At 37.3% G+C, this 11,183-nt stretch overlaps 1 long non-coding RNA gene across 1 annotated transcript; it reads right to left on the bottom strand.

Annotated features, from left to right (window-relative positions):
* Nucleotides 1–1,377: 1,377 nt before the first annotated feature.
* On the bottom strand, nucleotides 1,378–9,723 carry LOC149137566 (uncharacterized). The gene is made up of 2 exons (XR_016238668.1): nucleotides 9,549–9,723; nucleotides 1,378–1,946 (listed from the first exon to the last, which is right to left on the bottom strand). It is a non-coding gene; the product is annotated as an uncharacterized LOC149137566 (long non-coding RNA).
* Nucleotides 9,724–11,183: the final 1,460 nt, after the last annotated feature.

Raw genomic sequence — 11,183 nt, 5'->3', positions numbered from 1 at the left:
AGAATGATGTTGACACATCTAATGAAGACCCAATAAGGTTCGAAAATCGATTAAGGCTGTTCATTATCTTGTCAATCTGCAGCGGCCTCGGGACATTTTAAACTTATTCTAGTGAGTTATTTTACTGTGACTCTAAGATACGGGGATGTAAACAGACCAGCACCGATTGTCAAAGAGTGGTGAATGATAAACACAAACGAACACACATCTATCAAATCTAGTCACAAACATTTGGTGTGCCTGAGGTTATTGTAGAAAACACCTTCCTCGATAAGCCAAGCAATGGGACTAAACTGAAAACCATGTGTTTGAGAAGCAACTTCCTACTACATACCCATTCTTGCACCTAAACACACACACACACACACAAACACACACACACTCACACACACACACACACACACACACACACACACAGAGCTGGCAGAAACGTTAGCACGCCGGGCGAAATGCTTAGCGTTGTTTCGTCTGCCGCTACGTTCTGAATTCAAATTCCGCCGAGGTCGACTTTGCCTTTCATCATTTCGGGGTCGATTAAATAAGTACCAGTTACGCACTGGGGTTGATATAATCGACTTAATCCGTTTGTCTGTCCTTGTTTGTCCTCTCTGTGTGTAGCCCCTTGTGGGTAGCAAAGAAATAACACACGCACACGCACACACACACACACACACAGGTAACTGCTAAACTGTTACATATAACTTTGCGTGTATATGTGTATCTTGAGCGTATGTATATGTGTGTGTATGTGTGTGTTTGCGCGCGCATATGTAATGAAATTACTTTTCATTCTGACATATTCAACATTTACAAGATGCTGCTGCTATTTCGTTAACGTCTTCAGAAAGTCGACATTATATACACACACACTCACACACACACACACACTCTTCTGTAAATGTCGATTTTATTAAAACAATGTAAACAACGAACCCCCACTCCTTAAACAAAACCACTTTCACCTACATACTTCATATATATACGTATATATATATATATGTGAGTGTGTATGGGTGTGTGTGTGTGCGTGTGTGTGAGTGTGTGTGTATATAATTTTTATTCGGAAATGGTAACTTCTATATAGATTTTTTATTACACCTCCACACGTACATTCACACACACACACACACAAAGATGAACTCACGCACGCAGACAATGGTTATGTAAATCATTTAGAAATACATATGCACACATAATAAAAAAGGCGGCGAGCTGGCAGAACCGTTAGCACACCGGGCGAAATGCTTAGCGGTATTTCGTCTGCCCGCTACGTTCTGAGTTCAAATTCCGCCGAGGTCGACTTTGCCTTTCATTCTTTCGGGGTCGATTAAATAAGTACCAGTTACGCACTGGGGTCGATATAATCGATTTAATCCGTTTGTCTGTCCTTGTTTGTCCCCTCTCTGTGTAGCCCCTTGTGGGTAGTAAAGAAATAACACATAATAAAAATAATTATACAGAAGAGCGAGCGAAGAAGGCAGGCGTCAACAAATCATAACATGCGAGTCTGAACTTTGTAGCAACAACATGGAGTGGGCAGCCGAAGTTATTTCTGAAACAAGCCACTGTTCTTCAAAGAATGCGAAACTGTTGATACTCTATCTCAAATTTGGAGATAAAAACTTATAAATCATCTGTAAATATATTTGTCTGCATGTGACTTAATCCGAGATCGTGTATTGAAACTGAAATAATTACATTGTAGATGAGTCACGACAGTCTTTGTGTGGTCTGGTAGTAATGGTGTTGATATTACAATCATGTGGTCGTAGGTTACGATATATTAAGCGTATGGCGGGTTGTATTCTTCAACAAGGTGTCTTATTTCACGTTGCTTCAATTTATGCGGGCGAAAAATATGTACCTGCCAAGTCCTGATGTAGACTTCTCTCCCCTCAGCTATCATATCGTCGATGTAACACAGCTCGCGATTTACACAAAGGCACCTGAAACAATAAATAAAAGCACATTACACGCTACGAAGTCCCTCTAGTTTATGAGTGACGGCTTTATTTATTATATACTATAATGTAATTAAGTCAGTGACCAGGTCATAGACGTACAAAATATTTTTAACATCTTATGGTATACAATACTTTTACAATATAAACAAAATGTGTATCTAACGGATTATATATATTTAAATTGGCAAACATGATTCTTCAAAGATGTAACTGTTTAACTATACTTTCCTTAAATAAACAACGATCATACTATCCAGATAAATTCTAAGCTTTAGCGTTTATTTTAAAACGTAATTCGTTAAGAGTTGTTCAATCTCTCAACAGTTCAAAATTGGAGGTGCACACACACACACACACACACACACACACACACACACACACACACACACACTATATATATATATATATATATATGCATATGTGTGTTTATATATATATATTTATACATATTTACATACACATAACATATATATGTGTATATATATATGTATAGGTATATATTATATATGTGCATGTGCGTGGATGTGTGTGTCTGTGTCTGTGTACAAGACAGAATCAAAACAGCTTAGCGTTTCTGAGGAGTGGCAGCGTAAATAATGCCTGCCACATGAATATAATATTGACCTTCACGTCAATCGTAGAAGGAAGTCTGTAAATTCAGTTGATATTGTGTTAAACTGAAAGTGTATTCAAAGGCAGGATGCTCAGTTTCTTTCCACAGCTGGCTTCATATCAAGGCAAGGAAATAAAGGACTCACTCTCAGCACTGCGTACACCTCTCCTCATACACATTGGCACACACACACACAGTCACACATATATACCTATAAACTTATAAATAATGTGCCTGTGTGTATATATATATATATATATATATATATATATATATATATACACATATATATATATATATATACATACACATAAATGTATGTATACATATGTGTATATATATATATATACATTTAAGTGTGTGTATGTATATATGTCCATATATGACCAATGGCGCACACATTGATGTATATGTAATTAGTATACCGTGCGCACAACTTTCGCAGGCTCAGTAGTGATACCAATACGGTTGATTACTGGTTTAAGGATTTGTAAGTAAATAACCTTGAAGGAAATTGTCTATGTGAATGCAATTCTAGTGCATTGACATATTGATGTAGAAAGAATTGAACGTAGCGGCCCAATGCAGGTTTTGAGCGTCGAGACGCAGTATGGGAAATAAGAGGAGAAAGTATACTGTTGTGGTAGTTATGCTGTAGTTGTTCATTTTGGTGGTGTTGATGTTGTGGTGTTGATAGGGCAGTTGTAGAAGCCTCATTTGCAGTTATTTCTGGAGGCAGAAAATCTCTAGGTGAAAAATGTTTCTGCAGTGGTAGCAACGAAGTCGTTTACACTCCAATACCATCTGCAGCCTTCTTTTTTTTATGCGACCTTTTAAAGCCTGGCCAGGCTCATGGGCCCAGTTACCCGGTTTCTATGGCGTATGTGTTCCCCGCAGCTGGACGGGACGCTAGTCCATCAAGAAACAGGAAGAAAGAGTGGGAGAAAGTTGGGGCGCAAGAGTACAACAGGGGCCGCCACCACCCCCTGCCGAAGCCTCGTGGAGCTTTTAGGTGTTTTCGCTCAATAAACACATACAACTCCCGGTCTGGGAATCGAAACCGCGATCCTCCGACCGAGCTCCGCTGCCCTAGCCACAGGGCCATTGCGCCTCTTTGCTGCCTTCTTAGGCCTCTATTAAGCCTTAGATTATGTCCAACCTCACCCACTTCAAAATTTTCTTTTCGGAATCTTTATTTCTAGCAGCGTCTAGTTCTGGTTGTATGTTTGTAATTTTTACGTGGTGGATCGTTATCAGTGTAAAATATTTAGTTCTTTCTGAGACGGTGGAGTGTTTCACGTGTAGGGTTTCCAAGGGGAAAATAACTCAGATGTATCCGAACTTAGGATATATCACACCAAATTGATGTCAGCCCAAATGTTTCGTAAACCGAATTCAGCTTGGCCTAAAGGTATACGCTCGAAAGCTGTCATTTCAACGACAAGCATCTATACAGAATTGTTTCTCTTTCTGTTTCCCCTAAGACGTATTGTAAGTATATTGAGCGTAGCATTTTCTGTCGATTTGTTTAAATATATATCTTCTAAATGTTCATGCTTTTGAAAAGTGAGACAATCGAAAACGCTTGTGATCTTGATAAAAGCAATATATTTTCTCAGCGGTTTTACTACTACTAATTTTAGAATTATCAGTGTTGCTCTCCTTATTGCTTCTTGTTAGAGAGGTGGTAGTGTTCATGTTGATACTGCTTAAAGCTCGTTGATACAATCGATGCAATGGCGGCTGCGCACAATTCTCTGCTGCTGGGAACTCTGCGTTCTACTTTGTGTGACATGCCATTGCTCCTGTTGCTGAAACTATTGTGGTTTTTGTTTTGTTTTAGATTTTGTTGTTGTTGTTACTGCTACTATTTTTAATTACACTACCTTTATTGTATTGGATGGTTGGAGATGACTGCGAAACTCGGCTTGATCTTCAAAACCATCTTTGACTTACATTTGGTGGTGAGGAAAGACATGAAAAATCTTCCTTTTAACATTTTGCTCCCAAGTAATCGTAACAGAAAGAATTGATTGGTCTCTCCTGGTTATTTTCAATTAAAAACAAAGGTAGAACAATAAAATCAAAAGCAGACTTCTAAAACGAAAATCAAGACACAAACTCACGGAGCTTCTAATACACGTTAATCTTTAGCGATAAACAACAATGAAATATTAATAATACAAGGCACATTCCAGAAGTTTTCAGACTGTTTCAGGAGAGACATTTATCAATTAAAAAGAAATGATAATAAAACTCCAATATTTTTCAAAGTAGGATTCTCCAGCCAATAATTGAAGAACCTATGGAAGGTGTCGAGGACCCTTCTCACAGCCTACTTCATCTTCAAAACGACCACTCTTGAGGTTCTCCTTCAGTTTGGGTAACAACTTAAATCACAGGGAGCAAAGTCTGGATAGTAGAGAGGGCGAGTGACAGTTTTGATGCCCTTCTCTGTCAAGTAGTCGGTTACCAGGAGACTCGTTACGGAGGAACAAACTCTTCACAACTTTTGCGTGAGTTCAGCTCTTCATGAATAATTGTGTGTACAGTTGCCACACCAACTCCAAATTGTATCCTTATTGTTTTTAATGACATACGACTGTCTTCATCCAGAAAATTGAGAATTTTCTTAACCAGCTCTGATGCTTTGACGTCCCTCTTCCTCCCATCGTCTCTCATCTCCTCTTAACCGTCCTTGGCTCTCTTTTGCCAACGAAAAAATAATCCATATGGTGCATTTTATAAGATTTTGTGGCGTTTTGACCAGTTTAACATAAAACTTTATTACATATCGAGCTTCCGAACGTCCCGATTACATTCTGCAAACTAGTCAGCTGTGACTATCAGTGTTATGTAAGGTGTGGTGAAAATGCTGTTACAACCGACTCCTTCAACTTAGAACAAAAATTGATATATCAGCTTATTCAGATGTATAGTAATGGTACACCAAAATTACACCAATCTAATGCAGTTATACCTGTTTCTCTGAAGAGTGTTAGAATTCCTGCAATGTACCTCATAATAATCATTTTACTTTAGACATGTGGCCTGAAATTTTAGGTGAGGGGTTTATCGATCACGTGGAACCCGGTACTCGACTGGCACTTTATTTTATCAACTTCAAAAGGATAAAAGACAAGGTCGATCACAGCGAAATATGAATTCGAAATGTAAAACGGTCGAAATGCCGGTCTCTGATTTGCCGTGCTAATGATTCTGCCAGCTTGCTACGCGTCGTTATACTACTACTACTACTACATATTAAGCCCTCTAACAACTCTTCAGTAAAGCCTCAATTTTACTAATTCACTACAAATGTAAGGATAAAATCCTCCTATATATCACTTCCAAAACTGCATCTTACGGACTCGGTTTAATTTTCACGGACCCAAACTACTTCGACTGTGATTCACTCACCAACACACCAGAACCATAAGACACGCAAGATTTCTATTTTTACTAACACAGCGTCTTTTTTTTTTCTTTTTTTTAATTACGTTGGTGTATAAAAGATTAATCCAGTACCAGACTACACACTCAGCTCTTTTCCTCTTTTGAACACGTCTCTCACCCACGCTGTCTTTCAAATGCACTAACTAAGCATGAACAGTATCGATTTCTTCAGAGACCGGATCACCAGCATAGCATTGGTCACAGGCATTGCTTCCTCCTTGAATTGAATTAATTTATTTAACGATAAATGATTTTGTTAATTAAAATTAAAGATTTCTTCGGAATTAAGAAATCAAACGTAGACATCTAAACACAATTTTAGTGATTAACTAAACAAAACAAGAAATAAAAAGAAACAACTGATAATATAGCAGGTTGAAGTTACTTCTTAATATTTGACAGAATCAAGGCGGTGAGCTGGCAGATCATTAGCACTCTGGGCAAAATGCCTAGCGGCATTTCGCGCGTCTTTCTCTTGTGAGTTCAAAAGCAGCCGGGATCGACTTTGCCTTTCATCCTCTCAGAGTCGATAAACTACGTAGCAATAAAGCCAACATTTGTAACCCTTATTTAGCAAAATCCTTTGAACATCCTATTATGTACCTTGACTTTCTTTTGGCTCTTTATGTTATAATTTCTATTAACTCAGTGTCAACTAAGCTTCTCATCTTTCTGGAGTCGATAAGTTAAAGTACCAGTTCGGTACAGAGACTAATGGCATGGACTGAGCTCCACCTGCTCAAATTTGATGGCTTTGTGCCGAAATTAGGAACAATATCAAATACTAACGTCACATTTTGCACAAGGTCAACACGTTTAGAGGAGAGTTAAGTCGATTACATCGATCCCAGTGTTCACCCGGTATGTATTTTATCGATCCCAAAAGCACGAAAGGCAAAGTTGACCTCGTTGGAATTTTGAACTCAAAAGGTAAAGACAGACGAAATGTTTCGAAGCATTTTTCCCAGCGTGCTAACGACTCCACCAGCTCGCCACCCTAACATCAAATATTAAAAAGGACAAAAACAGCTGCACAAGAACGTGAAGAGTATTTCACTAATTTTTCTCAAGGTAACCTTTTTAGAAACGGTTATGTTATTCTAAAACGGCAAAATGATTGGCAGAATCGTTAGAGTTGTTGGTCAAAATACCGTGCGATATTTCATCTGGCTCTTTACGTTCGATTTCAAATAACGCCGAAGTCAAATTTGCGTTTCAGTTCTCCGTTATCGATAAAATAATTAACTGTAGCTGATAGCATCGACAAACTTCTCTTCTCTACATTGGTGGCCAAATGCCTATAATAGCCAGTAAATGCACCGGGCCGGCAGAATCTTTAAACCGCCGGATAATATGCTTAGCGGTATACCTTCCCGCTTTACGTTCCGATGTCGACATTTCGGGTTCGATAAAGCAAGTACCAATTGAGTAATGGAGTAGATGCAATCGTCCAGCCTCCCACTCAAAATTTCAGGCTTTGTGTCGGTAGTAGAAAAGATTATTATAAGCAGTAGAAATATTTCAAAGAAGACCACCTTTTAATTACTGATGTCACTTAACCCCAATGAAAATGGTCAAAGCTGTTATAGTTGTGGTCATTCCCCAAAAAGTAAATTTCTAGAATACATTATGATTTTTAAAATAAATGAGAGCAAATTTAAGAAGATTTGACTCCTATTTCTAGCTGACCGAGGGATTGCAAACACTCTCCCGGCCTTCTCTGTTGAACTACTAACAGAAGCAGCTTGCTTATTTATTTATTTATTTATGTTTAAAATGTAGACAATTTAGATAACACTTGTAAAGATGATTCATTCCGAAATTTGAACTTTGTTCAAGAGATTTAATAATTTATTCTTCTTTCTCTCCAGGTTGTTTACATAAAAAAGAAAGTTGATATATGGAGATTCTTGAAGTAAACATTAATTCCTTAAAATTCTACACAGATTTTGCGACTGACTAATTACGCTTCAGACGATTTCGCGCCTGTTTACCGACGACTTATTTTCTCAAAACGTATTACTAGCTCTATCTTGTCGTCATCGATGTTGTTGTCAATGTTGTTGTTCTTTTTATTCTCCTTCCCATATATATTCGCTCTCAGCCACTCAGTCACCATTTTCTAATCTCACCCTCCTCTCTATATATACATACCGAACTACATACATATGCTCACATAGATACATACCTAATACATATACATACACTCACATAGGTACACCTATGCACACACACACACACACACACATATATATATATATATATATATATATATATATGTATGTATGTGTGTGTGTGTATATGTATATGATGTATGTGTATGTCCGTGTATACGCACACGCACATATATATTAGTATGCATGTATATATACACACTGATGTATATAAATGATTGTATATGTATGTGCATGTTAGTTCGTCTGTATGTATACACGCATATACACACGCACATACACACGCATGACTTGTGTATTTGCGTGTGATTTGACATATAACATATGCATATGTTTATATTGTAGCATCCGAGTATATAAACCTACACGTGTTTATGCTCATATACGTGCACTCCTTTGTATATTGTTTATATATCCACAGATAAATCACAAACACAAATACACGTGTTTGCTTTGATATGTGTAGTAATGTCTATGTGCTAATATGTTGTATGTGTGTGTGTGTGTGTATGTGTGTATGTGCATGAGTGATTTTGTACAGGCTCGCGTTACTCTACTCCCTATAAAGAATGTCTAAGCCAATTAAAAAAAAAATAGGGAAATAGAGTAAAAGAAGGTTTAAGAAACTATCTTCATAGCAATTTAAGGGACTTATGTACAATCGTCCTAACATATCTCTGAACAATTAACTTATGATATGAGCTTATTTCTTCAATTTGACGGTACATTTCTTTAATAGCTTTTTACTCTCATTCTAACGCATTTTTTTCATTTGATAATATGTATATGAGCTTTTATCGCAATTTCTTCTTAATTGTCAATTCAGCTAATGAATAGTTCTACAGATAGTGAAACTAAATATAACATCTTAAGAGAGCTCTCGTGGCAATTATTATCATTAAGCTTTTCTTTTTTTTTAATGCTATTTTATTTTGTGTAACTAATATAATTAATACAAACTTTCCGAAGGCTATTGGTTTAACCGTCAATGGTAGTCCTGTAAACGGTACTACGAAATATAATTATAAAGTAGTCTTAGAGGTTCCACATGTATTAAGTCTCATTTAATCAACAAGTTTGCAGTGATTAAATTAATAAAATTGTTTTGCTTCACCATTCCACTATCGAAGCGAGCGACTTTTATAGATAAAGATGCAAGCTCTCTAGTAAGACAAGTCAACAACCTAGTTTCGATTGCGGGTGCTTCACACCTCACCTACCTTTTACCTGCAAATACCAATTTTCTTCAGAACAGAGAAGGAACAACAAATAATCAAATTTACTCACCTCTCTAATTTCCTCAACTTACAAAAGAACTCTCGATAATACCATTTTACTTACAGCAGTGTCTGTTACCTTTTAGATAACAAAAAAAAATCTTGTGACCAAGGACTTCTGAGGCCAGTCACCCGGGTGGTATGGCGTATGAGTGACCGAGATCACAACGTTCCCTCTGAACGGAACGATTTCGAATTCAAGTCCAGCAATTTTAGAGGGTGAAGGCAAATCGATTACATAAAATTCAGTGAGTGATACTATATTTTATCGATTTCGAAAGGGGTGAAACGCAAAACTGGCCTCAGCGGGATTTAAGCTGAGAATGATGAGTCGGAAGAAATGTTGCAAAGCAATTTGTTCGACGTTCTAACGACTCTGACAGCTCAGTGCCTTTAGCTTTCAGATTAATATTTATTCAAACATTCATTTCTTGTATTGGCTTAAGAAATAATGTTTTACTGATGATGCTGTTTAATTTCTCGTCAACATTTCCTGTGTAGATCTGTGACCAAAGACAATCCGGCTATTGCTATCTCGTTTAGTTTTTCAGACTATATGCTATATATTTGTTTGAAGACAGTATGTTGGGATTTGAAGGAAATTTGACTGCTTTTTCTTACAGATCAAGTGACTACATAAAAGGACTGTTATTAAATTGCCATTGATGAGAATATTGGTTTCAAATTTTGGCACAAGGCTAGCAATTTCGGGGGAGGAGTTAAGTCGATTACATCAATCCCACTACTCAACTGGTACTTATTTCATTGACTCCGAAAGGATGAACAACAAAGACGACCCTGGTGGATTTTGAACTGAGAGCGTAAAGGCAGTTGAAATGTCACTAAACATACTAACAATTCTGTCAGCTCGCCACTTTAAATTGATATGAATATTAAAAATAACCAGAACATATGTGAGATTGGCTAAGACAGTATTACAAGTTTTCATTTGAAATATCTTTCATTTACCCATTATGTATCTACAGATGTTCACCGATGAACTGATAGATGAAAGTTAATACTCGCATTGCTTATCAATGTTTGGAAGCAATTATCTCAAAGTTATAGTATACCAATGCTTTGCTGTATTAGTAAGGAAAGTAAACTACAAATGTACAACAGACTTCATATTAATATAAAGATCAGTTATTGAGCAAGACAGCAATAATTAGAAGGTTTTTGATTCAGGTTCACCAGTTGTGGATTCTGGCAAACTTAAACGTGGAACCAACCATAACAAGTTGGTACATCATCAGTTAATGGAAGGCAGTTTTTGTTGATCAGGGGGGAAAAACCCCTACTAGAGAAGGATATTCCCAGTGATATGCTTTCTCCATACCCATTTTATGATGGAAACATATTTAATCAACATGATAAACTAGACAGAATAGAGTTGTGAAAGTCCAGTGCGTCGACATTTTGGCGGTGGGGGATTTGGGATGGTTTTAAGTACTAGTGCGAGGCCTGTGAGTGGGGACGGACACATGATTGGTAACAAAAGGAGAAATGACGTTAGACCCTTGGTAAAGAATCTAATGAATTGGTTGCAATGTATGGTGCGTTAGTATTTGCAGCAAGTGCGGTGCACAGAAATATTTCACGGTTCAGATATTAGTCTTGCAGGAAATGTGGTGCTGTATAAGTTCCGCCCAGACTGTAAGTCGGGGGAATTTTCTAGAGTTGCTGTAGGCTGTGTGCT

Source organism: Octopus bimaculoides, chromosome 1 (genome assembly GCF_046866305.1).
Source record: "Octopus bimaculoides isolate indiv1 chromosome 1, ASM4686630v1, whole genome shotgun sequence".
In the NCBI taxonomy this organism is placed as follows: Eukaryota; Metazoa; Mollusca; class Cephalopoda; order Octopoda; family Octopodidae; genus Octopus; species Octopus bimaculoides.
Note: the sequence above shows the minus strand (reverse complement) of the source record. Positions and strands in the feature narration are given on the sequence as shown.